The sequence below is a fragment of the Gymnodraco acuticeps genome, unplaced genomic scaffold (assembly GCF_902827175.1).
Source record: "Gymnodraco acuticeps unplaced genomic scaffold, fGymAcu1.1, whole genome shotgun sequence".
Lineage (NCBI taxonomy): Eukaryota > Metazoa > Chordata > Actinopteri > Perciformes > Bathydraconidae > Gymnodraco > Gymnodraco acuticeps.
This window is the reverse complement of record NW_022989899.1, coordinates 125,973-143,679: the sequence shown is the minus strand read 5'-3', so window position 1 is coordinate 143,679 and position 17,707 is coordinate 125,973. Positions and strand designations below refer to the sequence as shown.

General features: G+C 40.2%; 1 protein-coding gene across 1 annotated transcript in view; it reads right to left on the bottom strand.

The window, feature by feature from the left end:
* LOC117540013 (protocadherin Fat 3-like) overlaps positions 1–17,707 on the bottom strand; it is a 196,562-nt gene that overhangs the window by 103,569 nt on the left and 75,286 nt on the right.

The following is a 17,707-nucleotide window of genomic DNA, read 5'->3' as shown; positions in this document are numbered from 1 at the left end:
TTGCTTTGCATCCTTTATTGCCTAGCCATAGAGTCTAATTGATGTTTCCCACTTGTAACCGTTACTTGTTTTTGTGTGTATCACTTAACCGTGAATAATCATAAATACCAACAATTATTCTGCACAGCAGGAGGTCTCATTTTGAAATCCCTTCATCTGTTTTTACTCTGAAGTTACAGATCATTTCTCACACATACTCAAACTGACAATGTGTGGAGATCTGATGAGGTGGCTAAATGATGGAGATGTAAATGTGGTGTTGAGTGATAGCGAGCAGCCCACCACACATTCTAATAAAGCACTCTATTTCCTTTACTCAAAAAACAGACTGGGTGAGTGAAGTCCCAGCCAGACCACAGCCTGTACAACTGTGTGACTAAAAGCTATCTGTTATAATATTAACACGTGATGTAATAATGTGATGCCTCACCAGCGGAAAGTCTAGTCAAAACTGACTGCAACCTCCCACATCATATGTGTGTCTGCTCTCCGGTGGGCTGTCTGGGTCGATATGGAGTGTGGAAAGAAGTGTTTGCATGTATGTGTCTGGTTTGTGTGTGTCTAGTTTGATTACTTGTGTATGTGTGTGTGTGTGGGGGGGGGGTTAGCCATTTGATTAGCCAACTCCGACGGAAGAATTTACTTGCTGTATTGTCTACTAACCCGAGCTTCATCATAGAGGATTTTCCATGCAAATTCTCATTGGCTTTCACATGAGTGCTGCTGACTAACACACACACACACACACACACACACACACACGCACACGCACACACACACACCTTTAGCATGTTAGCGTTAAGCTCTTAGCCATTTAGTCCCATTCTTTACTGGAGAAGCTCACAATATATTTAGGCTGGAGCCACACGAGGAACGATAACGAAAACAAACCGAAATCTTTATCAAAAAAGTCTTCCGCCCACACGCAATAGGCACCAGAAACGTGTCCGTCCACACGAGACGCTGTAGTACATGTGCCGGGCCTGTAAGTGGCGCTATACTTCCGCCACAAAATACACCAAAAGCAGTGAAGAAGACTTCTCGCGCATGCATGGTTGCCATACAATACAATAAAATACAACTTTATTTATAAAGCACTTTAAACCTCCAGAACAAAGTGCTGTACAGGCAAATAGATAAAACAAAGCATACAAAAAAGTAACACAGCTCAGCTCACACACCATAAAACAAGTACAAGTAAAAACAAAAAACAATTTAAATGCAAAAAAGCACTGAAAGATGTTGAAACGCCAAATGTTAAAACGCTAAGAAGAAGAGGTGGGTTTTAAGAAGCGATTTAAAAGCAGGCAGTGTGGAGGCCTGTCTGATCTCCAGGGGCAGAGCGTTCCACAGTTTGGGAGCCGCTACAGAGAAGCAACGATCCCCTCTGAGCTTTGACCTGGTTTTTTGACCATGGTTGCCCTTCTGTTTATTCTCCGCGCTGGATTCAGCAGCATAGGTGGGGTTTCGCCGGTTAACATGTCCGTTAAAGTTGAAATCTTCTGGACAAAATTAGAAAAGTGCCGGTCAAAGGTCTTCTTTGTTATTTATTGAGCTTTAAAACAAATGAACAACGACTCTATGTAAGAATATAAGAATAATACATGGAGGACGGAGCCTCTCTTTTCCTCCCCCTCTCCTGACAGCCCGTCAGTATCCGTGGTCTCATGCAGCTGTAACTTCCAGGATGACTTCAGAGAAGTCATTGCTACTGTATCCCTGTCCCTCTACTTCCCGAATTAAGCCCTGAATTAAACTTCCTGTGTGTGTGTGTGTGTGTGTGTGTGTGTGTGTGTGTGTGTGTGTGTGTGTGTGTGTGTGTGTGTGTGTGTGTGTGTGTGTGTGTGTGTGTGTGTGTGTGTGTATAACCAATATATATGGGAGTGATTACCACTGATAACAGCCATCCAATCTGCTGATAACATTCAAAGTTTTTTCAAGTCAAAAGCTTTTTGTGTTTCTCTTAGTATCCTAAGATACTGTTATGTTTGGCTGTGAAAAAAATGATTATGAAGGGCAGACCATCTATTTGTATTTATTTTGTTTTTTTTAGAAAGGGGCAGGTCACATAAGATTTTATTCTTCTCCCTGCTCCTTTTCGCTCAATGTCTGTTTTTCGCTCAATGGTGTTTTGTTGGCAATTATTGTACATTTGGTTTTGCGTACCATGAGCGGGACAAATAAAAATGAAATGAAAAGTGGGTGGTAGGCCGCCAGGATACACACTATATTTCTCTACCTCTTAGAGTATGTTCTGATACACATGAGCACACACACGTAAACACAAACACACATGAAGCATGCTTTATTGTTCCTGTCCTGTGGGACATTTGAATGTTCAAGGTTAGCTGTAATTAATTCAGAGTTGTCCTGTGCTGTGCTCTCTCTACCTCTGCGTTCATTCATCTCTGCTTTCTTCTGGACCCTCTGCTGCACTACATTAATAGCTCTGCACCATGCTACCAAATTGCTTCTAATAGCCCAACTCCTGCTTACAAGCCTGCCTTCCAATTAAGAGTGTGGAATTAACTACAAATATCACAGGAGTGCTAGACATAAAACACATTGCAGACCTTGACAGAGGGTGCCTCACCGACCAATCGGCTGCCTCGCAGCTCAGAGCAGAAACAAAGCCGAGCTGCTGCATTGCTGCAGCAAAATCACTGAAAGCTGTGTGACACAGAATGGAAATATGGTGTGTGTGTTAGAGTCTTTGAGCTACGAGCCAAGTGATTCAGGTCCACAGACTCGACTGCACTGCTTTCAAGTTAATAATGGACTTCATGTTCTAAATCTGTTGTGGACACAGCACAACAAATATCATGTCTGATGCCAATATAAATAGTGCTTTGGATCTGTTAGAAGGACATTAGAAAAACACATTAAAACACAGGCCGACTTCTACACTGTCTCTAATTTACAGTATATTAAAATATGATTTATTGACAAGGATCCAAGAAAATGTTACGGTTTAAATGAACTTGCCAAGAAAACAGACAGCTAAACAGGGAAGTTTAAAGTGAATTTCTGAGAAAATGACATTTGTAATAACTGAATTCTTGTTTCTAGCTGCAGTGAGGCAGGAGCTCTGGAGCCTGACTGACCTGAGGGCTGCTGGGTATCTGGAGAAGTGCATTTCAACGAGCCAGACAAAGTGAGTCTAGGGCTTAATTGGGAATTAGGGGAAGATTAATTAAGGCAGTGATTAGCATTTGCACTAATCCAAGGGAGTGGAGGCCTCTTGTAATTCAATAGACAGGCATTCACTGTCTTTTATTTCTTACCTACTGCACGGCTAAAGTTGGAGGCCAATACTTAGTGGTGAGTGAGTTTGTGTGTGTGTGAGCATAAGAGTAGTTTCTGTAATCGGACTTTAATGAACTTCGAATAAGTTCCTAACCGTATCTGCTGTATTTTGCTTCACTAATTCTTTAAAACTGTGCATGTGTTAATGTACATGTCGTGAAGTGATGAGTGTACCTGTTCGGAGATGCCATTATATCTGTGTTAGTTCAGACAATAAAATGGTCTGTGTTACTGTTTCAATTGAACCTATAATGGGCTTTGTATGGCGAAACACTCCTGTCGATGTATCTAGCCAATGTTCAATCACCCTCTACACAGTAATATGGTATTCATATGTCCATGTTTGCTTATTTTGTGTTGTCGTGTTTATAACTTACATAACATACTGTACTGTATATACAGCTTCAATTATGCAGACAAGGTCACATATACTCATAGAGAACGGATCATAAAATACCTTAACACTAATGCCTATTAATTTGCCAAGGCGAAGTGAAGTGGAAAACATACCCATTATTCTTCTCATAGGCATTCCAATGCATATAATGGGACAATTACCTAGCATTGAAGGCGTCACCAATAGCAAAAGTGCAGGAGAAGTTGAATAACCTGATCAAATCAGCTACTGTCGGGAAGTATATAAATGCTCTAAACACAGAAAATATATTGTGGGAGAGAGGAGGTCTAGGATGCCTAGCCTAACCTAAAGTTCTCCTGCAGTATCTAGGCCCCCGAAGATGCTCATATTCAAGCAAAGATGCAGCAGTTATTTGAAACATAAAATAACATATTATTATTTCAAACGTTATGGCAAATGTTCAAGGGTTAGGGATAGGGTTAGGGTTAGGGTTATTTACTGGAATTCCAGAGCTATGTAGAATTACTCTGTTCATATTTGAGATATCCACCCCTTTCCCAAGGTGTTCAGCCCAAGCTGACCCAACAGTGTGCCTGGCTCAACAACTCTCCTTGGTTTTTTGTCTTTTTATAAACTGAGCTATCAGCAGAGTTGAGAAATGACCATAGAGTTTATTTCTGCTTACTTTACTCTGCTGACCAAGTCAAACCAAGCCTTTTCTTCTGAAAAAAAACTGTGAAAAGGTCACATGCATGGGTTTGGTTAGTAAACAGAGTATTCAACTGCTTCAGCCGAAAGGACAGGAAACTGCAATGCTGACAAACCTTCAAACATTGAGTTGAACAATGCCCCCAAAAGTCAAGGGCTTGGCTGATCCCACTGCAAACACACCAACATATGAACACCTGGAAAGGACAACGGAGGAAGAATATACCCATGGAAACTGTTACAGACACAGAGAAAGTCAGCTTCAAACACAAGGTGTGGCTTGGAAAGTAAGAGCTTTCACACACAGAGCTGGTTCCCACTGCGACAAAACACCATGAGGAACCAAAACTACTAAAAGTGCAAAGCCATGCTAGCAGCCCTGTGAGGCCGTGCAAAGAAAATATGTTTGTAATTTGGCGATATGTACACGATTTTCTTCAGAAGTCCAATATTTACCTTTTTACTTAACTTTGCTTACACTAGCATTCATTTAATAAAAGAGCACTCATCACAAAGTACAGGTGAGGCTGATGTCAACTTCATAAATTCTATAGGTTTCTGGTCATGAAACAAAGTATTGGACAAAAAAAGAAGCCTTCTATTTGTGAGTGCAATTTTTTCGCTATTTAAGAAAGGGGGCAGTGCAATTGTGACGTGTTGAACAAGCAATCCCCAACCCCTACATGGTGAAATTGACAGGTAGATCCACCTCTCAAGTTAACAACACACCAAAAACCTATGTCACTTTATATTTTCAATCTCTTCACAAGTCTTCAGATGGTGGCTGTGTCAGATTCACAGTTGATCAACGAGTCATAATGATGAAGACTTGATGAACATCGGACTTTTTTTTTTACAAGTTTTTTTCTTTCATTATAGTGTACAGTAATCAATGCCATTTCATTTATATTGTAATATCACAGTACACTCACCTGACATTGGACAATATCGCCGTTTTTACAATTTGTGACGTATAGTACAAAGGTGAACAGTCAGGTGCACCAACATCCAAGATGTCTGTATATAACTAGGGATGTTTTTTAAGGGTAGAAGACGTCATGATGATCACTGGACGCCACCTTCTTGGCCAATGGATCATTCATGTTTTCCCTTCCCGATATGTGAGTGATTGAGAGAGTAGGTGAGAAGCATACACATGTGTGCAGAGTGACGTCACACCCACAGGAATTATTCATTTGGTTTTACGCTTCTGACCTGATGGTTACAGGTTCCCAGGAATGAAATAAAACATCATCTGTCTCCCATGACTCCATGATCATGGTTGAAGGGCACTCTGTGCTCCTACTGGTCATCACTTTAAGTGATTGGTATAAGAGGCAATACACTTTGGAAACACAACATGTGAAGACATCATGAGGCGCTCCAGAGTCTTTGGGCATATTCTTTTATACTGTAACCGTTACTGGTATTGTTGAAAATGGTAAATGGACAGTATTTGCAGTATAGAGCGCTTTTCCAGTCTTTGCAAAGTCGCAAAGCTCTTTTTAGAAGTCAGCAATCACCATTTCATTTATACAGAGGCAGAGTGGCCACACAAGGTGCCACCTGCTCAAGAGACTAACATACACAAACATCGACACACCGTTGGCCATGCCATTAGGACTAATTTGGGTCAAGTGTCTTGCCCAGGGAAACATCAACATGTTGACTGCAGGGGCCTGGGATCAAACCGCTGACCCTCTGATTAGACAACCCTCCACCTGGGCTGCAGCCGGCCTGTGATTTCACTGTTTCTTTTACCATTAAGTCAATTTGGAACCTTTTGAAGTGCTGAACAAATATATAAATATGGACTATTTTTATGATTAGTTGTCTTCCACTTACAGACACAATGTAACAGATCTAGTGAGCTCTCACTCCCAGTGCTTGTTTTCCATCTGATTGCCCATAATCATTTTTCCAGTGGCCATTACTATATGACAATTGGTGCCATGGTTTGACCATTGAGCTTTAGGAACACTAGGTGGTACAGTTTTGCTGAGTTGGCGTTTAGACTTGCAGACTAGTAGGCACTTTAAGTATACCCTGACTTGGTGCTGAACAGATGGGATGTCTTGCTTCCTGCCTCTCTGAAATGTCCAGTATTCTTGTACACAACATGACGTAATCTAGTCAAATTCAATCAGTGAGTCCGGTGCATTTTATATCCAGTGCCCACTGCCACAGATCTAGCAGGAGCTTAAGTAACATGCAATGAGGAAGCACCACTAGCTAGAACGCTTCCATTAGCAAGAAAACAGCATAGAGCCAATATCAGGTTATATGATGGCCATGACACGTGTAGTGTATAATACACTCCATAACTCATGGAACGTATTGCCATCGTTAAACAAACATGCCCATCCATGCCAACAGACTCCATGGCAGTCTGGCCTGTAATTGTAGACATATTCAAATGTAGATGTTATAGTGTATGTGTCTCTCTTCATATGATTAGTGGCACTGTGATAATATTTCAGTCTTTCTACACTCCTGTGCTGGTGTGTGTTGTAGATTCTTAGAAGTACAATAAAGTCAATAAGGAAAAACATTCAGGTTGTAGAGGGATTGGTTCAGCCTGTTTCACAGTCAGCTCTTTATGCCATCTCATTCATCATTCTGCAAAGGCCAGAGGAGAGGGGACGCTGAGCAGAGTGAGAGCAGAGCTCCACCACCAAACTTCAACAAATAAAATAGGTTAAATAGCCACCTGCTTATGTGGAGGTAGGCAAGGTAATGGGTGAATCTCGACTGGCTGCATGGAAAGGGAAGGCTGTAGGTGTGAGGGGGGTCCGCCGCGTCAGATTGTGGAGAGGCTATTAGTGAGCAATGAGCAGCAGGAAGCCGTTATCAGGCTCCTGTCGCTATAATGAGTCCTCAGCTAGCCCTTCAGCTAAGAGCAGGGATTAGCACCTGAGACCCCACAGGGAAAACCTGCATTAGTCTACTAGTATAAGAGCGATAAAGTGCTGGGCCACAATGTGGGGAGAGGAGATGTCTCTATCAGCATGAGGGAGAGGAACAGCAGGGGAGTGATGTTAAGGTTAGCACAGGAACAAGTATCTTCTCCTGGTGCTCTGCAAAAATGTACGGTGCAGCAACGAAAAAATAACAAATAAGCCTTTAAAAAAAAGGGACTGAAGAAAGGGCGTGTTGGTAATGAAAAGGCTTGATTTGTGATAATGTTCATTATAAAGAGTCGCTCCTGTGGATAGCTGTGTGTATTTAGTTTTTCAAGCCTCTAACCCAGTGCAAAAGAGAGGGCATCTTAAGGGCTCCCAAAGGAAGCGTAAATGCATTTGGTAAGTAAATAGCTAATAATGCTTATAACAAACTACATGATAGTCATATTACTTCATGTCACCACCGCTAAGCTAACGGCGCACTTGTGTCAGCGTGAGGCTGTTAGTAGTCTCATTTAACCACTTATTAGCAACCATAGTTTTTAAGACATGTAAAAGCTTAAGACACCCACAGGTGGGGTATCAATAATGTATTTTATGTCGTATATCAAAACATAAAAATCTAGTAAGCTTGTTTAAACCACAACCCTTAATTAAGGAATCTATCCAAAACTATTAAAAAAAACATTGACTTCGAGATGTGGGAGACTGGAATTGCTAAGTTGCTAACTCATTTCTGGCTTTCGGACTCATTCCATGGAGGCAAATGGGAGGTGGTGCATATACGCTAAAAGCCTTGAACCCTTTGGACAGGGTCATTTACCTTATATCTGCTGGAGATACAAAAAGTGTCCAGTTTGCAGAGCTGCTGCAGTTTATCACATTACAACCTTACTGGCATTAACTGAGCATTGGAGACTTTAGTCCCCTTACCTTTAAAGTCCCTTCAGGGCATTGTACTATACTGTGGAGGAGCGTTGTCTACATACTGCTTGTGTGGGGGAAAAAATGATAGTCGCACTGGTAAAATGTAATACATCCATTGGTCTATATACTGGGAGAAAAGCAACTACTGTAAATACACATTGTGAAGCTGTCTCTTCGGTTGACAGGTAGTACAATTACATAAGTAAGGATCAGAATACGTCCCCAATGTAAAATACACAGGCTATTCTGTTTACAAAATGCAAAGATAAATCTTATCTGTAGTGTGCTCTCTGCAGCTTGTGTCAGAGGGACGCACCCATACCATGTAGCAGCGCCATTTAAGCTAAACAAAGAAAAAAACCAAGCTAACCCAATAAAACAGCACTTACTAAGAGCATGTTCTCCAAGGACCAGAATTCAGCGTATTGTTTCAGCACAAAGAAGATACAAAGCAAATATTTTCCTGGCCCAACACAATATAATCTAAAGGTAGGGTTCAATTAATGAAATGATCTCCTTTTACATCTGTTATCTGCATATAGGCTCCTGGCACTTCCTTCATGTCCAGTACCCATTGTGTTCCTCATCACTTAACCCCCACACACCCCCTTAACCCCCACCTGCTCCCAATGTCCTCATCACATTTTATAATCCTCTAGCTATTGTTCTCTGCATTAGTGTATAATAGACTATTCCACCTTGCCTAGCCTTTTTCACCTCGTTATCCTAACTTTCCACCCTTTATAGTTTTTTGCCTAACTTCCTGCTCATACCTGTTTGCACTCCGCTCTGCATCGGCCAAACGGCTCGCTGCAATCTTATGAAGGCTTATCTAAAGCCAGTTGAGTAGCACTTGAAATGTTTGGCTCTATGAAACCTGATGTACTTATATGATTCTGTTTTCTTCAAGGTTGTATCTTCTTGGTCGAATGCACTTATTGTAAGTCGCTTTGGATAAAAGCGTCAGCTAAATGCAATGTAATTTGATGTTTGGACTTAGTTGCCTGGATTGGCCCCATTTTGATCAACAACCAACATATGATTCTTTACCTTTACTAATCTGTGTGTGGGACTTGAGTTTGAGTCCTAACCTAACTTTACTCAACCATTTCGCAACAGGATGCATTTTGAAAACCAATAGGAAATTGAAATATATAAAACCCTAATGCTAGACAATAATGTTGGCAGATTCGGAAAACCCCAATGACGTTCAATGACTGGAGGTTTGTTTAGTTAAACAACATACATGTAGTTACCATGAACAAGCTGCATTAAGATATCATGTGAAGGTAACTTCCAAATCCTATATGGCACAATTCATTGCTTAAAATGTGTTTATTTTTCTCAGAGAAACGGTAAGAGACAGTATTTTAGGCAGTTCCTAACCTCTTAAGCCCTGAGCCTGTTTTTAAGGTTTCAGGCTCGAAAATGCTATGCCCAAAACAAATGACTATAACTTAACTTCTAAAAGGGTTATATGAATAATTTATTTTATCAAAGCAAGGTTACATCTGTGAGTTGGATGTAGAAGTGTCAGAATCAATATAGATATTTCTCAGTCAGAGTAAATTCAGATGGAACATAGTAAAAAAAGGTAAATTCTTACCCCCGCCTAAAAAAAAACCCATTACTTATAGTGAAAACTACGCTTGAATGATGGGATAGTAGACTAAAAGCTTTAGGAATCCAAAGTATAACATATAATAAGTACCCTGTATCAAGATTGAGGCAAAACAAGTTAAATTTGACCTTTTTAGAGAGGTTTAGCTAAAAGTAGTCCAGGCAGACTGACCTTTGGGCACATTTGGGCACATTTGGATACCATCAGTGCCATTTGACCTTTTTCAGGTACCATACTGTAAAAATAATTGTATTATCACTACATGTAATCATTCCATCCAAATACAAGTGTTTTAAAAAAAAAATTATTTTTAAATTACATTTTTTTTGTATGTAAATGGTGTGTGTGTGTCTGTGTACTTTGCCACAGTCCTTACATGTTTATCACCCGACTAACACTTCTAGGAAGGTTTACTTACACAATAACAATTAGGAAACATAGGATACACTTGTCTCTTGTCTTGAGCAGATTTATTTCAAAAATAACACAAAAAAACGACACTAAAACCGAAATAACACCACGAGCATTTTTTTTGTAAATACTGGCAAAAAAGAAAAAATGTACACAACCTGAATGTGTTTAGTGTTTTTGAATTGAGGCACCAGGCACTTAGTGCAGTAGATAGGTCTTCACCGTTTTGTTGCCAGAATCAGAGCACCTCCTGAGCGCGGTGGCATCTTCCCCATAATACTTCTCATGTCTGCTCCCTGAAGGACTTCTGGGTGTGTGGCTTCGTCCTGCCGAGGTCACCCCTCATCTTGTGCAGCTCCTTGTGGAGAAGGAAGCTGTTCACCACTGCAATGTCCAGAAAATGGTAAAAAAAAAGGTCTTGTACCATTTCATGGTTTTGTGGCGAACGCTGTAGTACCCAATCAAAGCATCGGACACATCCACGCAGCCCATGCTTCTGTTGTAGTCCACCACAGCGTCAGGAACGGTAACAACCTTAGTCTTCCACACACCAGCCTGTTTCACTTTCCTCCTGACAGTCTGTCCACTGAATCAGAAGATGCAGAGGGAGGCTGAGTTAGTACTGGTGCAGACGTCCGGCGGCGTAGCTTGGATGTTGATGGCTCTGGGGCAACTGTATGCTGATCTGATGTACGTCGTAGCTCGGATGAGGCAGATGTTGATGGCTGTGATCCAGAAGCCATTTAATACTTGTCTTCATCACTGTGAAAACAAATGTGGAAAAAACTTTGATTACTTTCAAAAATGTAACTCAAATCAGAAATAATTCCTCCATTTAGCGTGTGTGAAATAACAGTATACATATATATGTGTGTATACTGTTATTTCATATATATATATATACTATAGCATGTGTGAAATAACCGTATACATATATATACTGTTATTTCATACACGCTATAGTATATATATATATATGTATACTGTTATTTCACACACCCTATAGTATATATATATATATATAGATATATATAGACTGATATACAATACAGCTTTATTTATAATCTGCTAATAGTCAATGTCTGTAGAACTACAAAACAGCATCCATTTGGCGTGTGTGGAATAACAGTATACATATATATACTGGGTTGATATACAATACAGCTTTATTTATATACTGCCGTGTTATAGTCACGAAATACAATTAATCTATTTATACGTTCACCAACATGATGTTGCCATTGTTTTAGTTTCTCACGGAACGATAACGCTACAACAACAAAGCGGCGTCCATTTTGTATTTTGCGAGTGTGGAATTACTATAGATTACACCAAATACACAACTAATAGATACAAACAGAGAGAGTACATACCTTTCCTGAAGTTCCTAATCAGGGTTTCCTGCTGTTGTCTCTGTTCGCTGTGTTCTCTGTTCGCTGTGTTCGTTGCTGCTGTGCTGGAGCGGTTGTGCGGGCTGCTTCTGCTACGCCTGTGCGTAAAGCAGCCGCTGCTGGCATTATTCATACTACGCAGGATCCTATCTCTGGAACCCATTGGTCGATTTGGGTGATTGACACCTTTTTTGAAACTTTGGAGCCAATAGAATTGAGGGGGAGTTAGTAAATCCCGCTTTACACTTACGTCAAGGAGAAAGATGCTTGCGTAAACAGCATGTGAGAACGCCTAAACCCGGACTGCAAAACTGTATACCTACGATGCGGCCATGAATGTAATGATGGATTATCAGGAAAAATTCTAAAGTGACTAAGAGACATTGGATTAACCTTGAGCAGCGTTTTTATTCCCTTGAACACGACTTTTGATCACAAAACAGCAACGGTAAGACATAATTATTGTTATGCTTTATTGTTATTGCTCGCTCAGTGAGTTTGTGTCCTACAGTGATGATACTTATATAAAAATAATCTGTGGAGTATCAGCTTTCAGCTGATATGTAGTTTGTGCCGAACATATTAAGTTTTAAAGATCGTTTTTGCTAGTTAGCACCGGAAGTAGCATCAGCCTGTTTTCACTAAGGGCTAATGCTAACGCTTCTTGTGAGACTTGTGTTTTGTTTCGGTAAAAATGGCTCATATCATTAGGTTGCTGAGTTTTTTCCCGTTATTTGAGTAGAAGACATTCATAGGTTTTTTAATATTAAGAAGCACCCAGACGCTGTCTCCTGCAGTGACGTGTTTTTCCGCCCGGTATCGGGGGGGCCGGGTTTAAGAGGTGGAAACCTCATTCATAACATTGACATCAATATCTAAACCAAAAATGTAATTATGCCAAACAGTGTATCCTCTAATCATGCAATATTTGATGTATGTATGTGCAATAGGGAAAGTGCTGTACCTGCATGTTTCTTGTTTGTTTGTTTGCCATGTGATATGTGATCTCTGTTCTGTATCTATGACTGATTGACCTGAATGTGTTATGTTTATTATCTCGATGCCCAAGACACATTTCTCCTAAGGGAGACAATAAAGCTCTATCTCTATCTCTATCCACACTTGTTTAATAACCCAAGAGTGTTAAGTCCAAAAGTCAGATTTGATTGAAAGATAGATGTACATGTAACATAATCCAAAATCCAACAGATATTCTGCCTGAATCCATTTTGTTTGGCGTTTATCCTTTCAAAAACACAATGTTCACTTCAGTAAAAAGACTGTTTGCCTTTAGGCTTGATGCACAAAAGGGAGGTCACTGAACAGTTATATTCATTAAAGAAAGCTTATATATTAAAAAGCTAATTTAATCACATGAATTACTTAATCCTTCATACACACACTTTAATTCCCCTTTACCTGACCTTAATTTCCTACTCTTTGAAGGTAACTAACCTGATTGGTGGCTTTCATTTTAATTAGCTGTTGCCATGGTAATTTGTAGTGGTGGGTCATTAAAAGACCAAGCAATAAAATGGAAATGTCTTTCTCTCTCAGATATTTAATGATATAACAGATGATTTACAGAGAGAGTGAGCTAAGTGTGTTGTAGACCTGTGGAGTAGAGGCAGTAACGAAGTATGAACATGAGATAAAGGACTAAAACGGAAACGGAATCTTTTAGCTTTTGTTTGTTCAAAGTAGAGCCAAGACCATTTTTGCATTGTTAGTCCAAAATAAGTGATTGCTGTGTAAGGGAACAAAACAAATGTGGGGCATCACGCCTGCCAACAGATGTGTGTTTGTGAAGATTGTAGAGCTGCAGTCTGGCTTTGTCGCTTTCTAGTTGCTAAATGTAAAGAGGAGATGCAGCCTGGGGGAGGATTAACGGACGGATCTATGTACCATGACCCAAAGAGAAGGTAAACACTCCATGCCTGAATGGGTTCTATGACAGCCAGGTTACTGGGGGGGGGGGGGGGGGGTTAGGGTGGGGTAATAAAAGTCTTCCTGTTTTATGATGTGATCGCATTAGCAATTATAATTTGGATGCTGCTATTGCATACTCAACGCTTCCTCCATGTTGACCTGGAGTCTTACAGTAATTATAATCAACATTTTCAGAGAACTAAATATATTAGTACAACGACAGTTATGTCATATCACTGTGCTACTATCACTTTTATCTTCAACAGAAATATTGTTTTATTTCGTAAATAAACTAATTTTAATATAAATCCTAAGATTTGTACTTTGACAGAAGTACAAATCAGAATGTTTGTTCAGTATGACAGAAATGTTACATTCTGAAAAATGAAAATCAACATTCTAGAATTGTAGGGTTTAGGCTTCCATTCTAGATTTATAACACAATATTTAAAAATGTAAGCTCAACATTCTATACTTGTAATTTAACATTATAGAATGATAACTTGACATTGTAGAATTGACTCAACATTCTAAAATTGAAGCTCAACATTCTAGAATTGTAGGTTAACAACAAGGAATGTTATCAGTGGGCAATAAGGGCAATCACAATCGTGTTAGAAATATATTTGATTGCAAATGTACAGTTTATAAACTGATACTCTTAGCTTGTAACTTTCCATTCTAAAAGTGTGAATCAACAAGCTAGTATTTGAACTTTCCATTCTCGAATTGTACCTCGACATTTGAAAATTGAAGCTCAACATCCTAGACTTGTAATGTCACATTTTAAAATGTTAACTTGACATTCTGGATTGATACATTAATTATAATTGACATTTTCACAGCAGTAACTATGAGAACAACAACAGAGTTATTTCACACCACTGTGCTGCTCTCTAATTCTATTTTCAACGGACATATTGTTTTATATGTCGAAACTTCCAATTTCTCCAACTTTGTTTTTATGAATAATTAGAACTGGTTGATACATTATCAAATAAAATGGCAAGAAACCAAAAATATCCTCAAATATTTCTAGTTCCGTTAAAATTCCAAGAAATCATTGTTATTTCAGTTCCAGCTTTCTCTTTCATTTCCTATCTGCTTAAAAGGTAACACCCTGTCGGTACCCTGATAACTGCTGGGCATAAGACATCTGCCCTGCACCTGATTCTAACCTCTGACCCCACCTCACTGCAGCATATATACCCTCCAGTACCTCCATGCCTGAGTAATAAGCTCCCCTGTGGGACTTGTTGGCACAATGGGCTCCCTCTTGGGCTTCCTATTGAAAGGTTGTGATTCCTAACCGATGTTCTCCCACATCATGGCGACCAGAGAAAATAAGTGCTTGCTCCAGTGAACACAACTCTACCAATAAGCGTCCTTGGGTCTCTTGAAAGGCGCTATAAAAATTGAAATTATTATTATTATTATTAATAAATGTTTCATATGTTTTTTTTTCAAAAACATACGAGCCAACAGCAGAATCGTCCATTCAGATAAAGCCACAGCCACCATTTTGATTTAACACTGCCCGGTCAAAATGTACGCACTGCCCAAGTGTTAAGAGCATGACATGTAATAAAGAAAATGTCCAAATTGAGACACAGCATCTGGCTGAATTCATTCCCAGTACAGGCAGACTGAGATGGCCTTGACAAAATCTAACTCACACATTTGTGGAAGAAAGTTGATAGTTGTTAGAGCGGCCATCAGAATGGATGAGATGAAAGCTGCAGTGTGTGTGTTAACACTGACAGTGATGGAGAGCAACAGAGAGAGCATTTAAGAGGGGAGCAGGAGAGAAATTAGCCTTTGTACTTCATCTGATCTCTCGGCTTTAGAGCACGGATCCAATCGGCTGGGCACATTGATTGTTTGCAGAGCAGCAGGTAGAAGCATTAGCATTAGTGAAATTACAGCACATCATTTGGGAATATAGGGGTAACCTGGTTTACATACATTGTTTTATTCTGAGGCCTCCTTAGGAAAACAACGTGTTTTCACAGCTAGCCAATTCCTAGCTACTTTCCAGCTGGCCAGCCCCAACCCCTGTGATTCAGGCTGACAGACAGCCTTTAACGATGAAGGTAAAGTACACCTGTCCGTCTTCAGGGTCTGAGAGGGACAGAGACTGGTATATATCCCAGAATCCATCCATAAAGTTGGCAAATGGCAGCAGCAGCAGCTAATGAAATAAAGTGAAAGAACACCTTCCTTAAAGGTCACTTTTCAAAGTAAACGCAGCATTTGTACCTGTTTACCTGACACATTAAGATCAGAATAGTTTGTTAACACCCCGTGGGTAAGTGTCTCTTCTTACATATGTCTCCCAGTAATCTAACAGGTTTGGGCATCTGATAGGCTTTGATGCTCATTATGTGTAACTCAAACTGGTTTGCTGAAATGGATTTTCATGTCTTTCCTAAACAACATTGACTGCAAGCATTTTCCAGACCTATTGGTGTCTGCAAGGGCCTGTATCCACATAGAGTACTTTTTTGGTGCCAGCATGTTCTTTTAATTGTTTCAAGTGATTTCAGAGCACATGTCGTAGGCGGACATCTTGATGAAAAAACGCTGCACCAGATGATTTCTTCTGAGTGCTCTGTCTTTATTTGCGTGGCCTTCCAAGTGCTTTGAGTTTAATACATGGTTTTACATTTTCAGAATTGCGCTAATGGCGTCGCTGTATACATGGGAGGAGTAGCTGTTTTTTGTAGTGGGTTTCAGAATCATAACACCACCTAAAAGCCCATTTCTTCGAGTTCTATGTCAAACTGATGGGTGACGAGCTCATCCATACAAAGTGTGAGAGCAAGAATCTTCCGCTTTGTGTTCATGGTGAAACAACAATGTCAAAAATTATAAAGTAGTTCAAGTAGATGGATTAAAGGCTAGTCTGTTTTACACAAGCGGTGATGTGTTGTCAAGATAACACTGTCATAGTTGATGAAACCCAGGACGCAGGGCCTAAATAACTCTAAATGAAATCAGCTCTTTTAGTCTGGAAGCAGAGAAAGATAACATAGATTACTACATCCTTAATAAAATGGACCCGCCATACAGGAAGCAGATTCCATGAAACTGTGCTCCCTTTCCGTTCCTTAAACAAACCAATAGACCGATCAAAGGATGACCTTAAAAAGCAACCCATATTCCGTAATAAAAAATAAAAAAAGGATATTTGTGTCAAAGATCTTCCATGTTGTTGTGTAGCTCAGAGCTACTCTCAAAATACTTGCTTCATTAGATCTTACACTTAATGAGTTTAGAGTCCAACGGGGAATCACAACAGTTTGTTATTTTATTATGTAACTCTAAACTAGGACACACACACATACACGTCTCAAGCTCCCTGATTCATATTACCATACCCGAAGGTTTGTGTTTGATGGCAGGAACACAATGATATAATAAGCGTGCGTGTGTGTGTGTGTGTGTGTGTGTGTGTGTGTGTGTGTGTGTGTGTGTGTGTGTGTGTGCGTGTGTGTGTGTGTGTGTGTGTGTGTGTGTGTGTGTGTGTGTGTATTGTTTGTTCTGTGGGTGAAGTAAGGACGCAGCGTTGTAGGGCAGTGTTGACGATACATTCTGAATGTGTGTGTGTATGAATGCATGCTTGTTTTGTGTGTGTGTCTTTTGTGATGAGCAAGAGGTGTGTAGGCTATTCACACAGGTTTAATCCTAATTGCTTTCCAAGCCGCATTGCTCTGTCACTGAAATTATACACCACCGGGACCAGTGTGTGTGTGTGTGTGTGTGTGTGTGTGTGTGTGTGTGTGTGTGTGTGTGTGTGTGTGTGTGTGTGTGTGTTGGCTGCCCCTGCAGTGAGGGCAACCGCAGGCTATCATTACCAATGTTATGTTTCTCCTCAGTGTGTGTGTGTGTGTGTGTGTGTGTGTGTGTGTGTGTGTGTGTGTGTGTGTGTGTGTGTGTGTGTGTGTGTGTGTGTGTGTGTGTGTGTGTGTGTGTGTGTGTGTGTGTGTGTGTGTGTGTGTGTGTGTGTGTGTGTGTGTGTGTGTGTGTGTGTGTGTGTGTGGGTGTGTGTGTGTGTGTGTGTGTGTGTGTGTTCTCCACAGGCAGGCCAACCTCAGCCCAAAAGAAGCAAGAGATGCAGCGAAGATATAAAGCATTGGTTAAAATAAAAAGG